This window comes from Ambystoma mexicanum, chromosome 1q (assembly GCF_040938575.1).
Source record: "Ambystoma mexicanum isolate Mex_15411 chromosome 1q, UKY_AmexF1_1, whole genome shotgun sequence".
Lineage (NCBI taxonomy): Eukaryota > Metazoa > Chordata > Amphibia > Caudata > Ambystomatidae > Ambystoma > Ambystoma mexicanum.
The window spans coordinates 421297416-421314162 of NC_090922.1; the positions used below are offsets into that span (position 1 = coordinate 421297416).

Sequence of the window (16747 nt, forward strand, 5' to 3'; positions counted from 1 at the left end):
GTGTGCCCATTTTTTCATGGTAACATTTATAGCTTGGGCATAACCTACAAGGTTTCTTTTGAGCATTTGGCCCCCTTTTGGGTTTGTGGTTCATCCCCAATGGTCCCTGGGGATAGTTAGGGGACAGAGATCGCCTCTGCTTTGGAACATCTCCCTTCACCTCACAACTGGAGGACTCTGCAAAGAACGGTTCTCCCAGCAGGGTCCAAACGAAATCTTCTTCGAGGGTTGGAGCCCAAAAGATGTTCAAAGAAGTGGTGTGAGACTCCTTCTTTTAAAGGTAAAACCCTGCAGGCGATTGGACTAAAACTAGCCTGCCTTAGTGATCCAATCCTTGTTTTTAAAAGAAGTGGACTTTGCCCATTCTGACATCACAAAGTGCTTTGCTCTAGAGGAAGTGGAGGGGACACTTCCCCAACTATACAGGGTTCTCCTGTCAGCAGTAACACTGCCCTCTTCCCTTCTCACTAGGATCAAAGGCCTTTAGAAAAGCAGCACCCTAGTGAGAGGCTACTCCCTTTGAATGAGTGTGGTATTTTGATTTATGGGCCCAGGACAGCTGCCAGTTGTGCTGCTGTCTCTGGAGGAGGGTGTTACCTCCCCTCACAAAGAGATCAAAGAGGACGCATGGCCATTCATGTTCCCATCCTGTCATTTTGCCAGGATCAGCCAGAATACACATCACCTTCCACAGCTGAGCCGGCTCACAGGAGCTTACACGTGTGATATCAAATTGGATGCTGCTGCAACGATAAGTAGAGCCATGCCTTAATGCAGTCATGGCTTATTTTAGAGTTTACCCTGCCACCAGCATGGGCTACGCATGAGCATTTATTTATTTATTTACAGTATTAGATAGTTAACAAAAGTAAGCTTTTAATAATCCACACTTCCATAACGCAGATCAACAATTCATAACAACTAATCCCAGGTGCAGGACATACATAGGCGCACTGGCTTGGTTAACTTACTCGACACCATGAACAGAAATCACCAAGCCAAAATAGCCAGAACCTGGCTGATCTTTTTCCACAATATAGGGAAATGTGCAATGCATGCTTCGTGGCACCCGCTCATGAAGATATTCCATAGTTCTTCACTCATGGAGTTCCCCTCCATGCCTGCTGAACGCAACGCCAAGAGACAGAGCTTCAGGAGAGATGAGCATTCGGTCAAATATGTTTAGCGGACTCCAGCTGCATCTCACCACACAAGTGTCAATGTCTGGCATTCCTATCAATATTTCTCCAGGCTCAGAGTATCTCGAAAGTCTTAACCACGTTAAATGTAATTCTGAGATTATCCCAACCCAGGGAATTAACCAAGAAGTGGTGGATGAATGTTGGAAAATCTCCACATGTCTGAACGTACTCAATATATTCCACAGCATTGCTTTTGGTAGCTAAGTTCACAGTCAATTGTTCCTTACTGTGTGTTTGTAAGATTTTCTTCATGATGATCTTATACCGGCTAAGAGGCATTGCAAGAACATTTTCTGGGGCCATGCCAAGCCACCTATCAGACATGAGGCTAATATTCCCCACAGAACTAGACGACATGAGACTATCGCTGGTCTGCAACACTCCATAGATTTGCTTGTTCAATTAATCTTCTTGAGCATTAACAAGCTTCCAGTACGTAATTACAACACAAAGATACTAGCGCACCGGAATCAGCACTATGTTAAATTCCATTTCAAAGTATGAGTGGGCAGGAAATCTCAGAAGTCTCTTTAAAGTCACTGACTCCAATGTGGTCAGCTCAGATGTGATCCCATTAGCCCAACTCTCTGCACCATACAGAGCAATGGGCAGTATTTTAGCCTGGAGCAATTTATGCAAGGCTCATATAGAGTAGCCCACACCCCTGTGAGCGAAAGAGCCAATGGTACAAGATATCTGACAAAGATTACTCTTGATGCATTCTAAATATATGGCACCATATAGTTTGGAGTCCAGTTTAATACCCAAATATTTATAATCAGAGACTTCCTCGATTGCACTCCCAGCAATGTACCAATTCATTATTTGTGCCTTCTTGTTAGTCGGTCTAAAGATCATGATTTTTGTTTTAAGAATGTTCACTCTAAGTGAGTTTGCTTCGGAATATATTTTCAAAGAGCTTAACGAGGATTGCAACCCACCAGGAGTAAGGAGCACTAGGTCATCAGCATAACTCATCCATTAAATAGCAGTATCTCCTAATTTAGGCGGTATAGTGGAGGCGTTAGTGATGGCCGCTCCAAGGTCTGACAAGTGGGGGTTGAACAACTTAGGGGTTAAAATGCACCCTTGCTTAACCCCCTTCTGAATAGGAAGCCAGCTAGTCAAGCTGCCTAGTTGGTCATGGCGGACTTTAACTCTGGTCTGCTCATGTAAGGAGATGAACATTTTTAACAGACCAAGAGGGATGTTCCAAGAGCACAGCTTCCTCCACAGCCTGCCCCTATCCACGGTATCAAATGCGGCACGAAAGTCGATAAGCACCACATAAGCAGGAGCTTTACGAATAAGCCAAGCCTGTTGGACAATAGTGACTAAGGCTGGACCATTAGGGGTGGTATTTAGGCCCATCCGAAACCCGGTTTGATTATATGTAACAATGTTGTTACTCTCAGCCCATGCTCCTAACTCTTCTAAGAGGACCCTGGCAAAGATCTTGGCTGGGGAATCCAACATAGCCAGCAGCCGATAGTTGGCAGGGTCCATGTGACTCTTTTTATGGACAGGGACGATAATGCTGTTCCGCCAAGATGATGGCATGTTCCGGGTCGCGCTAATCCAATGGAAAAGACAGTGTAATGCAGTTGCCCATATTTCCGAATCAGTTTTTAGTAGCTGGTTGCAAATGCAATCAGGACCAGGGGCTCGAGATGATTTACTGGCCATGATAAGTTTGTGAATATCATTTATGCTTTTCAAAAAGTGCCAATCAGCAGAGATGTTTTCAGCCACTATGTTTGGAATTGCACCCCCAGAGATGATGATATTCATTGCAGGCCTGTTGCGGGACCCTGTTAATGCCTCCGACCATAGGTTTATTACCATTAATGATTTTCCAATACAAAGTTGTATTATTGTTATAAATTGCATGAACCATTTCCCACCATTGAGCATATTGGACCCGAAACGTATGCCATTCAAGCCATTTACAGTAATTACTTTTTATGGCCTTGGCATTAATGGCATAGCTTGGGGGATGTAATTCAGCATATGCCAATCTGCGGAGGTCCTTGCGCACAGCCCTTTTGTTTTAGCCTTTATATCTTTGTCAAAAGCGTGCTGGTGTAGTTTCTTAGGACCAACCCTGTTCGAGATCACGTCACCAATTTAGCAGAAGTATTTTTCATAATATCTTCAATGCGTCTTTCATAAGTCGCAGTGATAAGAGAAACAGCCGCTGGGGAAGATTGTGCATTGAAAAACGAGCAAGCTGATATGTAGCCCTCGAGAATATGCCGACACAAAGAGGAGGCATCCCCAATATTAGTATAATTCCAAAACAGACGATTTAGTTGCGAGTTAACCCGCAACATTCCAGTAGAAACCGTACTCGGAAAACAGGTCTGCAAGCAAAGACTAGCGATAATTGGAAAGTGATCGCTTTCCTGTCTTTGAAAGACACACATGTCTGTGGACAGTTGCAAAGCATTGGCAAAAAAGATGTAGTCAATTATGCTACAGCTGTTATAGCCGATTCTAGTGAACTGGGGGGTGAGTCCGAAGGGTAGGCACAGTTGACCATGCTAAACCCAGCCAAATAAAGCAGATTAGCCCAGTGTAACCCCTGGTTGCAAGCTTGATATAACCTATTACCCGAAGGAGGGGACGATGAGCTATCCAACACCTGTTCCCTCCAACGGGCATCACGCAGGACCCTATAGTTAAGGTCCCCACAGATGATAACAGGTGTCATACCCTCCAAATTGGAGATACATTTTTCCACTTCCTCAATGGTGGCCTCATGGTAACCCACATATGGGGGACCAAAGATGTTGATAATGATAATTTCCCTAAAGTTGGTAACATTCTGGAGGATCAACACTCTACCGATTAATACATTTCGAGATGCATTAGGAATGGCGACCAAGCCCAAAGGTTTCCTGACTCCCAGTGCCAGGGCACCTTTAGGACAGCCCAAAGGGCCCTGGATGGTCAGTAAAGAAAGAGTATTCCAACCATCAATAATTAAGTTGTTGGTAAGCCAGGTCTCCTGGAGAGCAATGACGCTGAAGTTGTCGATATGGTCAAGAAGACCATCATGTTCAAATAAATGCATATGACCTTGCATGTTCCAACTCAAGAGGAGAAAGGGAGAACTAGGAGTGCTGCAGCCTCCTTTGGCTAGCCAAACTTGCTAGCCAATCCAAGTGGCATTCTTCACCCTTGTCACCGTCCCCACCAGCCAACCCATCCAAGTAGTGACGTTGCCCATGTTTGGGATAGTTGCATGGCACGTTTGGCTGTGAAGATAGACTCGTCACAGCATCAACCCCAGATACCCTAAGCAGGCTGCTTTGTCTCCTCATTTTCAGAGAAGCGTTGCCACGAGAAGCTCCGACTTCACTTCGAGTAGCAAAAGGCCAATCTGCCCATTGGATGTTAGCCAGGAATTTACCTCGGAATATCATGTCCAAGTACACATCAACTTCCAGTGCCCTACATTCATAACTGAGTCTATTGAATACAGAACAGTAATCCATAACACAGGTGAGAGAGTGTTCTGCAGAGTTGAAGTTGCACGGCTGACATTTTCACAGATGTCCACAATTCTTAAATTGTCGCTTCTAATGATGCATAACGGTAGAATTGAGTGAAATAGTTCCTATAGCCTTGAACGGCTCAGGTAGAAAGACTTGGTATCACAAAAGAGGCTTTGCAGTTGTAATGCCTTGGTTTTACCAAACCACCCTTTGTATGTGGATAACTGCAAGTCATCTCGAACCATTCTGCTTGGGTCAGTATGAACCAAAACTTTAACTGTGGTGCAACCTTGATCAGATACCTTTAGCACTGCCTCAGTGCAAGTGAACAGATATTCTAAGTAGTAGACCTGTTCCTCCACTGCACACTCAACAGGTATATTTGTATTTCCTTTCTGTTGGTTTTTAGCCTTTTTGCCTGGTTTGGCCTTAGACGAATCTCTATTCACATAACTGACCTTTGGTGCCAATATGGTCAGCCGTCTAGAGGCTGCTCTCATTGGAACTCAGGGATTAAAGACCCTAGCCAACAACTCACAATCTTGTTCCACTGAAGATGGGATCGTGGACACACAGTTGTTCAAGGTAATGCCCTTTTTACATGGGCCTCTGACAGTAGAAGTAATCGCAGTGTTTCGAGCATGCATGGTGTCAGCAACAAGATGATAGGCAACATCAGGCACAATGGCGTCAGTAGCTTTTCTTTTTTACTTCAGCGATAGATCGTCGTACATGACAGATTGATGGTATACCGTTTTCTTCTCATGTTTGTACCATATGGCTGCATTAGGTTCGGCTCCTGCTGAAGTCATGGGCTTAAGCTGCTTACCCACCAACAGTTGCTCCAGACTTAAGCTCATCAGAGCTGTATCTCTTGTGTGGATTTTTTCCGAGCTGGCGGAGTGATCACTAATGATGTTAATACGTTTGGTAGCCGTTCCCTCAATGTATGTGAGAGAAGTGCCCTGCTTCTCCAGCTTTTTAAAATGTCATCACATCGAACAGTCAATTGGGTTAATACATTTTCAAGTACAGCAAAAATGGTCACTGAGCAGCCACTGACATCGCCATTATTTGGTGAGCCATTGAGATCAATAGCCGACTCGGCCAATAAAGGATGCGGAAAACTAGCTGGGGACTGGAACGCATCACTGAGAAGAGACACGTTACCAGCACCCTGGATCTTAAAGTAGGTTTCCCCCAGAGGCAAGGGCATGAGCAGAATATAATTTTCGTTACACATTGAAACATGCATGGCCAGTGTGGTCAAATCAGCAACCACAACCATAGCTTCCGTTGATTCAGTGTCAAGCTCCACTGGACTTCAGCAAAGATGGCCTGCACTAAAGCCAGTCACCAGTTGGCTATCAGCTGCCAACATATGCACTGGTGAAGATTCAGGGATGGACTACGCCGAATGGCCTGTAACCAGGGGCATTACCACATTCTCTTTAGTTTTGTATCCCAGACAGGGAAGAGAGGCCGTAAGCTCCTCTGTCAGTTCGGAGGGAAGTTTGGTGTCAGAAGCAGTGGCCAAAGCCGCTACAGTCAACGGTACAGTAACATGTCCAGAAAAGAAGTCAGTAATGTTTTGGTCGATCAAACCCCCTGGGGCTACATCACCAAGGAGAAATGTCTTTTGCGGACAGCTTCCGGAGCGTCAACTTAGACCTAAATGTATTCCTAAGCTGGGTGAGACACAGGCCACCAAATCCTCGGCCAACAAAGTCATGTCCTCATGAACATAACCCACTTGGAGGCTGCCCTCCCTGTTAACCGTGGCAGCATCGTCTGGACAAAATGACAGAGAGGTAATTAAAGGCTTGATGTCCTCTTGTTTAACAATGGTGAGTTTTTTAGAAGCTCGGGCTGCCATGCCCTCAGTGTCACGCCGGTTCTGTGTTTTGGTGAGGGAACTACAGCCCAAAGAAAAATAAAAGTAACACAGAAGCCCCCCCATCCACCTACAATTGCCGCCTGATCTTCGTACAGTCAGCCAAAGCAGACCTCGGATTTGTTAGTAAACACAGAGTATCAATAGGGATGGGGGGGCTAATGAAGTCAACAGATTTTAGACTCGGCTTTCTAAATCATAGGAGCCGTCCCTGATTTACTGCTTTGAGCTTCTGTGGCCAGTCACTCACCAAGCTCACTCTCTGGGCTCCAACAGGATTGCTTGAGTCGCTGGTAGCTCACTGTGGAGCAGACCGCCAACCGCGCCCCGGAACACGAAACACACTGCAGCACAGCGATGCGCTCTGCTGTAGGAAGCTGTCAAATGGGCACCTGTGACTACTGAACCTGCTCTGTGCCATTGGTAGAGTGGGTGTTGCAGACAAGGATACTGATGCAGCAGGGCACAAGTACACACTATGCTTTTTGGCATGGAGTTTATGAAATTGCAATCTGATCAGCAGATTACCTTTCTTAGTTGGAATTAGCCACATAATTGTATTAATAAAAATCAAAAAGCCAACGCTTTCACGCCCTTGCCAGGTGGAAATTCATCACATTGTCTAATCCTCTCTTTTTTTTGGAGGACTTTCTATTGTGTAACTGTTGCAGCTTTGCATTTGTACTGGCCATGAACGACTTCAGTGAATGTCCCTCTTCCAAAGGTGTCTCAAATCCGCTCGCGGAGAGCTTGGGCTGTGGCCGGAGTGAATCACTCTTCTGACACTTCAGCATTGGCCACAAGCTGTGACGCCGTCCTTAATGGCTCTGGGTGACTATAGACAAACAAAGGAGACAGGCTACCCCTCCCTTTCCCACTCTACTAATACCCTAGAGCTATATTCATTGTTCTGGCTAAATTAATCAATAATTTATATCACAATCAACAACTGTGGGTACCATCCCCGTACCATTTCTCGCGGACATCCCAACACACATTTTTTTTAAAACGTTTCACTGTGTGGGGGTTAGTATCAAAAGTGATAAATATTGCCTTATTTTATACCACAACTTAAAATCTTCCGGTGAATTTACAAACTGGACCCCAAGACACATGTTACACCTTTCATGTATTACAACGAGATCATTCAAGATCAAAATCAGGATGATTTCACTCACTTTGGATATTATTCAGTTGCATATCTTTATACAGAGAGGTGATACATAATGAGAATGACCAAATCAACAAGGTAGGTCAACTGACTCATAGATCTTTTTAGTCAGACTTTTGGTCTGATATGAAACTGAATACCATCCAAAGCGAGTGAAATCATCCAGATTTTGATCTTGAATGATCTCGTCGTAATACGTGAAAGGTGTAACATGTGTCTTGCCGTTCTAGTTTGTAAATTCACCAGAACAGTTTGTGTTGCGGTATAAAATAAGGCAATATTTATCCCTTTTTTTTATACTAATCCCACAGTGTGAAATGTTTTTTTCGAAATGGGTGTTGGGACGTCCATGAGAAATGGTACGGTGACGGTACACACTGTTGTTGATTGTGATATGAATTATTTTTAGAAAAATCAATGAATTATTAAACTGTTTTTTTTTTATAACAGGTTTCAGGTTAATGTGCAATGGATTAATTAAGGCATAGACCTGAGCATAGCTCTAGGGTATTAGTAGCGTGGGAAAGGGAGGGGTAACCTATCTCCTTTGTTTGTCTCAGATTATATTGTTTCTTCCCTTCACGAGACAGGCCCACGTCATCAAACAAGGTGGAAGTACCCATAGTTAACCCTCTGTTTGACTAGAGCCACCACCTTAGACTCACTCCGGGGGAGGTATTGTGAACCTGGAGGCTCAGAGACAACTCTCTCCACTGAGGGTAGCCAAACATAGATGACAACCTGCTAAACACTGCAAAAAGTGCTAGGGGGCCTATTTATCTTCCGGCTTCTTCCACACTCCCAAGCCAGGACGCGGATTAAATCAGCAGACATGGCCCTTGATTTCATCTCCTGGATATATAGAGACCAGGTTTAGGACAGTGAGGAATTAACTAAATACTAACTGCATGCACCTGTAATCCTTATCTTCAGAAGGTAGCTACACACAAAATGGAAGCTTGCACTGGTCACAAAATGTCTAACCCAGAACTGTGTACGCAGACTTAATGCTACCCCCTTTCTCCCACTGATCCTTCAAACTTTCTTCAACCATAAGTGACATTCAGCTCCTGAAGGCTTTTGAGCACCCCACATGCAGGCCAATCATAGAACACCTTAGCTGTGCGCTTCTGTCCAATGCTCGTACCTCAATGCTGGTGGCCCCTGAACCTTTGTTCCTATTAGAACTCAATTCCTCCTCAGTGGAAAAAGGGAGCCCTGCCCTCAATGGATCCAAGATTCACTCTCACTCCCCTTGGATCCCAGGTGCACCTAGAGACCAGCAATCAGCCACCGTCAACAGCGCATCTCTGGCACAGCTGCGTGGTCTTCTTTCCTGCCTCTCTCCACCTGGACACAGTTGGAGCTCCAAAAGTCCTTTTGGCGTCTCATTCCACATCCCCGTGATGGACAGGCATGCCAGCGGGCCACCTCATTTGCTGTAACTGTTCACAAACTGCATATATTGGGAGAGAACACCTTATTTGGCAGGTGCTGGCCCAGGATTAGAAACAACTATGCACCCATCGTGGTTGCCACTCCAGCCATGGCCACCAGTCACTTGATGACGAAGTAGTACAGAATCCCAGCCCACAGCCTACAATTACAAGTACTTAGCTTGTCTCAGTTGTACAGAAACTGTACAGACAAGTAGAAACAGGTTATTATTGCTTTAAAAGGAAAAGGTAAATAAAGAGATTAGTAAAATGATATCAATTGTTTTGGAAACCTTTGTATACAAATGTAACAGTTAAAGGTTGCTATGTTAAAAAATGTCCGAATAGGGGAGGGGCTGCCCATAGAAAAGCCACTACCGTGGGCTTTGCACGTTTTTTTGCATTGCTACAAAAGGACTGGATATTTTTTACTAACTTGCAACTGTCCTTCTATCAACTAGCACAATAACATATGTATAGTGGGACAGGTGAGACTGCATTAGAGGTTTACTGGATTTTAAGCAAGCGGTTATAGTGTATGTTTTCTCAGCCAGTAGAACACATCATCATAAACCGCAACACATGAACTTTGCAGTATTACTTGTGAGAAAAAAAGGGAGATATGTACACTATGTCTAACGCGTTTCTGACTCAGTGTGCAGCTCTTTCTAACCAAAACATCTGTGTGTAAATTGTAAACATGTGTAATTAAACTTGAATTTCTGAGACTATGGCTCACTCGGAACAGAAAAAGTTGGGCTGCGCGCAGCTCCACAACTAACTTCTTTTTTGAGTTGCTACACATTTTAAGAAGCTTACAAAGGATGGAGCGCCATATATTTGTTTACTCGGTAAAATAGCGCTTTATAATATCGCGTTACAGTTCAATCAGAAATCGCTTGAATCAGCACAAATGATGAAGTACATCTTGGTGAAACAGGAATAAGTAATGGGTTCAGACACTGGTATGTTGTTTTGTGTACTCACCACACCGGAGCTCAGCCAATGGTACGCAGGGCAAGCTAACTGGAGACTGCGGGACTCACGGCTGCGTCTGCGACTCTGCCCCCCAATGACGCAGGTGTGAATTCTTTTGACGCACACAACTTCAGGCGCAACGGGGAGGAAACCGGAAATTCTCTGCAGGGGATTGGCCTCATCATCGCCAGGGTTGCTTCTCACCAATATCAATACGGAGATCCTACTAAAATGTGCGTTAGTCACGTATAAAGCATACGTCTGGTATACAAAACCCACTAATTCTGAATACGAATATGCCACCTATCGACAAAGTTTTATCTCTACCGTGTTATTTTTAAAACTTTGCCGCAGTGGCAGTGTAATTATTTTCAGTATACATTGTAAGGAGATTGTCTAAAAATGTACCCGAATCACTCAATGAACGTTCTCGTTGTGATCTCCCGCCCAGTGTGTTAATGAGCTGGCTATGACAACTGTCTGGTGTTGATTTAAAGTGTACAATGCAACACAAAAATAATTATTTCGAAGCGAACACTCGTTTCAGCTGCATTGCATTCCGTGCACTGTGACGTGTTGTTGGGTTACGCTTCCTTAAGCAGCAGCATGGGGAAACGTATTTTTGTTTCAATGTGTTCTCGGAGAACGTTATCTCTCCGTTGCACACATGTCACATGAGGCAATAAATTAACTAGGCGGGGACATCAGCGATTCAAAAACACTCGCGAAAAACAATGCATTTATATTTTTGCGTGTTTTGCCTTTTTGAAACCTTTTTCTTGATCTTTTTGTAATGGTATAGTGTTTAAACCACAAAGGGCAGAAGGGCGCCCTATTATCAGAGTGTAACAACCTTTCCAGGCGGAGAGCACATTGCAGCGAATGCACTCCCCCCCCCAACCAGTACCTCAAATATACAATAGCCTATCTGGCTGCATTTCTTATGGGCTCTTCAGTGGGGTATCCATCATTTCTTGAAAGGCTGGGCATACCCAGTATATTTATGCCTAGGTCAACGTCCCTCCCCACAATCAAAGAAGATACATTATCCGAGCATTTACTTTGGTCTGTGTTGATGGCTCTTTAAGAACCACTGTCATGACCTCGTCATGACGATGTCCCAATAAATGGGTTTCATGCTGCCACGTGCGAGTAGTGCGGCAGCAGAGCCTGTAGCACAGTGACCTGTCTCCATGTCCATCATTTGCAGGACCCATGTGATCACGGAAGGCCCACAACAATGGCGATGAGGTGGTCGTAGTGGCTGCTGGCACTCAAGCCCAGCTTCAGGGACGTCATTTCACCAAAATGACAGGGGTAGTGGAAGTGACATCACACGGCCCTTGACCTCTGATGACATCACAGGAAGTGATGTCATTTGACCCCACCCCAAAGTGACATAACAGGAAGCGATGGAACATAACCTTTCACGCCTCAACAAAACAGGAAGTGGCATCACATAACATTGTTTCTGAGTACACTATGAAATATATGGTTACAATATCACTGTAAAGTGATATACATTTCATACAAGAATGGATCACCATATGTATCGTTAATATCAGTGCGTATAGGACCATATTACCAAATCACTGTGAATGCAAGCAGATGTCCAAGGCCAAGCGATAATGATGTGTTATTATATAGCACTTACGCTGAAGCGCTTCACATATAACAAATATACATACAATATCACCCAAACGGTATTGGTACTCATTTATCAACCTCAGCAGGATGAAAGGCTAAATTGACCTTGCTGGGAGTTGAACCTGCAGATCACACACACATTGCAGCAGCCAGTGCTCAACCCACTGAGCTATTTTACCGGCTATAGCTATCATAAAACCAGCCACTCCAGAAACAAAGAGCCACATGGTGCTGGCCACAGCCCTTGAGCCCAAAAGAAAAAAATTATAAACGTTTTTTTTCTGATTTTCTTTTTAGAGGTAGCAAGTGAGACCTCAGGGGTCGCGGTTGCGACCCCTGGTAACCCCTAAATGACGTCCATGTCCAGCGTGCTGTCTCGCTTCCTTGGAGGAGCGCGGTCCCCCTTCCCAATGCCCAATGCAGCCCGTGGAGGCCCCCCTTGCGGCTTCACAACTGCTGCAGCCTGCTCCCTGTAGCTGCTGCCAGTGGTGCACGTCTGCACTCACCGTAAAACAGAGAGAACACCGAAGGCGAGTAGCATGTGCGTACACACACAGGTAGGCGAGGAAGTGCCTGCAAGGGTAGCGGCTCCATAGTGGAGTGCTTGTGTGCCCTGTACCATTACGGGACTACATCTGTGGGGGGATTCTGTGCCCAGGATACCTTCCAGTGTTTCCCTTCCCACTCACAGGGACCCAGTATTGGGGAGAGAGAGAGTGGATGTTGTGACCAGCCAAATAAGAGCCTGTGAAGACATAGCAGCACACCAGTACTGCGCCAATACAGGCCACATTATCCCCATGTGGCACGCCCAAAGCAAGTGGCCTCATTAGTGGCCACCACATTGTCCCCATGGCGGATGAAAATGACAGAGCACCGGCGGCTGGCAGAATGTCTCGCCAACAAGGAGCACTAGCCTCGCTAGTAGAACTTGATGCGTCAGGATCTCCCTTGAGTCTAGGTCCACGCTGGAATATATGGGTCGAACAACTTGAAATGTGTACATCGACGCTGTGGGTGAATTAAATGACCATGCAAAGAAGCCCATGTTTTTATACTCTGCAGGCCCGACTGTCCATAAGGTGCTTAAAACCCTACGCCGCATAGAGAATTCATACAATGCGGCCACAGCTGCACTGAGAGAATACTTTGCACCCATGGTGACCATCGATTGCAAATGTTTCATCATGAGGTCGGCAAAGCAGAAAGAGGGCGAGATGTTGGATGAGTTCCATAGGAGTTTGAGAAACCTGGCATGGTCATGCACCATGGGAAACGAAGAAGAGGTGGACCGCCAACAGCTCATCCAAGGGGGTTGGTCAGTCAAAATGAGGAGGCAAATCCTGAGGGAGCCACGGATATCGTTGGCCAGAATTCTGGGATTTGGCCGATCTCACAAGCTCACTGATGTGAGAGCTTCCGCTATGGATGCCACAATGAAAACGATTAAACTTGAGGAAGTCTGCGCAGTGGGTAGACAGTAAACGGGCAGGCCTGTCCGGAAAAGCCCATTGCCAAAGAGACTATCATGCTGAACGTATGACAAGCTGCCCACAGTGCGGCCACGACCTGCCACATACAATGGACTGCCCTGCCAACGGTCACACCTGCGGGAGATGCAAGTTGGTGAACCACTTTGCGAGAGTATGTCGAGCCCTGATGCCAGCTACTCCACCAAGAGGCTTCGCAAAGCCAAGACAGAGTGGACAACGACCTAAACAGATGGTCGCCCACGTTGAATCTTTAAGTAATAGAAATGAAGGGCCGAATGAAGAAGAGGAAATAAATTAAGAGGATGTCTTCTTCATTTTCAGTGTACTGGAAGTGAAAAAGAAATTCAAATGCCAAGTGAAGTGCATTGTGCACATAACATACAGAGGCATTCCTGTCCTTATTCCTCTCCTCCCCTGCTGAATTCCTGACTGAAATTGCACTGGTTACCTGGCCACCCTTTCTGATCTCTGGCCCAGCCCCGCCAATTGCCCACCTGCACTGCCTCCCTGGCAACCCCTGCACCTGGGGACCGTTTTCTGTATCCCTACAGTCCCCCTACCAACACTTATGTCTGCACTTCCTTGCACTTGCCACTAGCTGGCTGTTTTATTTGTTTTATTTATCTTATTTATTCCACTTTCCCATGTACTGCACTTTTCCCTCTCCCTTCCCCCCGCACACTTTTCCTATCCCCCCTTCCAATGCACTTGCACGATCTGATTGACACCTGGCCTAGTAGGATCGTTGTCTGTCCTCCCTTTGTTTCTCCCCCCCTTGCCTCGTCGCGCCTTGAAACACTTGTGTATAGGCGCGTTATAAATGCCATATCATATCATATAATATCATATTGACACAGGAGCCTCCATAAATGTAATGGCATGCTCTCACTATGCAGCACTAAGTGATCCTCCTGCTCTGTCCAAGACAGCAGTGTGCATTTTCACATTTGGGGGAAAGACGCCCGTACCCCTGGTGGGCGTGTTTGTGGCTGAAGTACATCATGACAACAACAAAATAAAGGCACAATTCTTTGAAACTAAAGTTAGTTGGGTAACACTGTTGGGGTGCACCGCAGCTGAGGCCCTGAGAATAGTTAACTTTGCTTTCTGAGTCTACGTCAAAGATGTACAATCGCTCATCAAGCGTTTCCAGGATGTGTTTGAAGACATTGGACAAATGAAGGGTGAACCAGTGCACCTCCACATTGATCAGACAGTCCAGCCGATTGTGCTGAAACACCGGCGCATCCCGTTCCATGTCAGGGATCAAGTGGAGCGTGCACTGGTGAAGCTCATTCAAGTAGACACCATAGAGCCTGTAGAGGGGCCCACTCCATGGGTCTCGCCTATCATAGTGGCGCGAAAACCAAAGCAGTGCACATCTGCGTAGACATGCGTCTTCCGAATAAGGCCATACGGAGAGAGTGCCACCTCACGCCAACTATTGATGATGAAATCTTATTCCCAAGAGCCCTTTAAGACGAGATAGCAATACTCAGAGGTGGATGGGGATGCAGAAGTTACTCAAACATCAATAATCAAAACGACTCAGGAAGTTGGCAAAGTGTGTTTCTGTTTTAATATCAATTATCTAAAACAGGGAGTACAACCGGCATCATTCGATGCCGCACAGCTCTATCTCCAAGCATTCAACAAAAAACAGATCTTTTATAAAAAAAAATGTGTCCTGCTGACGTCATATTACATGGCAAACTACAAAACTCCTCGAACATCTAAGTACACGTTCTATATAGCCACTGGGTATGATTGGGTACTTAAGTCAGGTGGGCATCAGAACCCACCCCCAAAAACTGGTCACAATTGTCACCAAATACACAATGATTCATTGGGTCTTCATACTGTAGGGCTCTTCATTATACGGACCACTATGATTGGTTTGGCACCCTTGTACCCTTCTGGAATATTCCTTATGCTAGCAGCACACAGGCTACCATCCCAGGTGCATGGAAGCTCGGCGTGATCATGCCTCCCCTCCAATTAACCCACTTTCTGTCAACACTCCTTCAGTTTGTCAGATAATTAGCTTTTGAACATGGCGTTGAGGCTGTGGACTTCGTCTGGGAAACTATATAAACATATGATCAGGGTGACTAAGACACGCACACTTTCTTCACGTTACCCAAAAACAACAGAAAATATTGCTCTTGATAAGATTGTCGGCAGATGCCTATGTTCTGCCTCAATGGTTTAATGCATACAAGATGAATTTCACAGTTGAATTTGTAGGGTAGGACACACATTAGTAACATAGACTTTGTACATAATACATCAACTTTTTAACCAGTTCGATTGGCTGGATTCAAGTGCAGAATCAACATGTATTGTCCCTTATGTGAAGAAGGGTTGCGGTAGACAAATGGCATGTATGAAAGGTACAGAAAGAAACGGTGCTCAAATGACAGTGTAGAAGATATACACTATATAAAAAAAGTAGTCAACACTACTGTGTTTCGGCCAATTATAGGCTCTTTACTAAGGCTGGCATGTGGTAGGCCTTCATCAGGACGGAGCAGGTAAAATTCAGGATGTCCTACGGTTCTCTGCCTAAAAGGGACATGAGATACGTGGTGTTTAGAATGTGTGTGATCTCAGTGTAATTTGATTTACATTAAGGAGGCATATAAATGCTGCTTTGTTATAGCAAAAGAATGACCTATTCCTAAAGTGTGGGTCATTGATCTTACCGTGAGCAGGGATTTGCTACATAGTTGATCATTATCGGCGTTCCTGCGCCGAATCTAGGAGAGCCTTGACCCAGGTACTTGTCTTATGTGTTCCCCCGAAAATCTTAGGGTAACTTTTTTTTTATTTTTATTATCCTTGATTTAATCACTGCTGTGATTTTTACAAGGTTTTTGAAGTCAAAGAATGTGCATTTCATAAAGGTCCAGAAGAACCTGTTTCACTTTAGATGTTTGCGCTTTCCTCAGAAGAAGCAAAAGTCATGTTAGGCTACTTTCGTAGGTGATAGTTTCATGATTCTCATCATTCTTCTTTAACAGAACCTGTTCCATAATTTTCGCTGTCGCTGTCACCTAGGTGGTCTTTTTGCCTCTAATCAAGCGCTCCCACCAAAGGTCTTCCTCAAAGATGTGCGCCATAGAGAAGAGGTTTTTCAAAAAAGGTACTCTAATACTATCAGTTCCTGGACTTGACAGCAAGAGATGTCTCATAGTCTCAATAATGACCTTGCTTCCACAAAATCTGCAATTTTTCGTTGTGGACTGCCCTCTAATTGCAAGGATTTCATTTGTAGGCATGAGATTCAAACGTGTCCTCAAAAAGATGTTCCTGAGCGCTCTACTTGGATACTTTTTCAAAAAAGGCTTGGGTCTCATTTAGTTTTCTTATCTCAGGTGGTAAATGAGGGACCAGTTTGTATTTTGAATCCTTGTCAAGAGTATT

At 45.0% G+C, this 16747-nt stretch overlaps 1 protein-coding gene across 2 annotated transcripts in view; it reads right to left on the bottom strand.

Moving 5' to 3' along the window:
* LOC138528210 (dipeptidase 2-like) overlaps positions 1-16747 on the bottom strand; it is a 468557-nt gene that overhangs the window by 386494 nt on the left and 65316 nt on the right. The window contains exon 1 of one of the 2 annotated variants that reach the window (XM_069639669.1): positions 10191-10316. The exons of the other annotated variant lie outside the window; for it this stretch is intronic. The gene's annotated coding sequence lies outside the window, so the exon portion shown is untranslated. Of the gene's footprint in view, positions 1-10190; positions 10317-16747 lie in introns of those variants that run through there. 2 annotated transcript variants of the gene reach the window in all.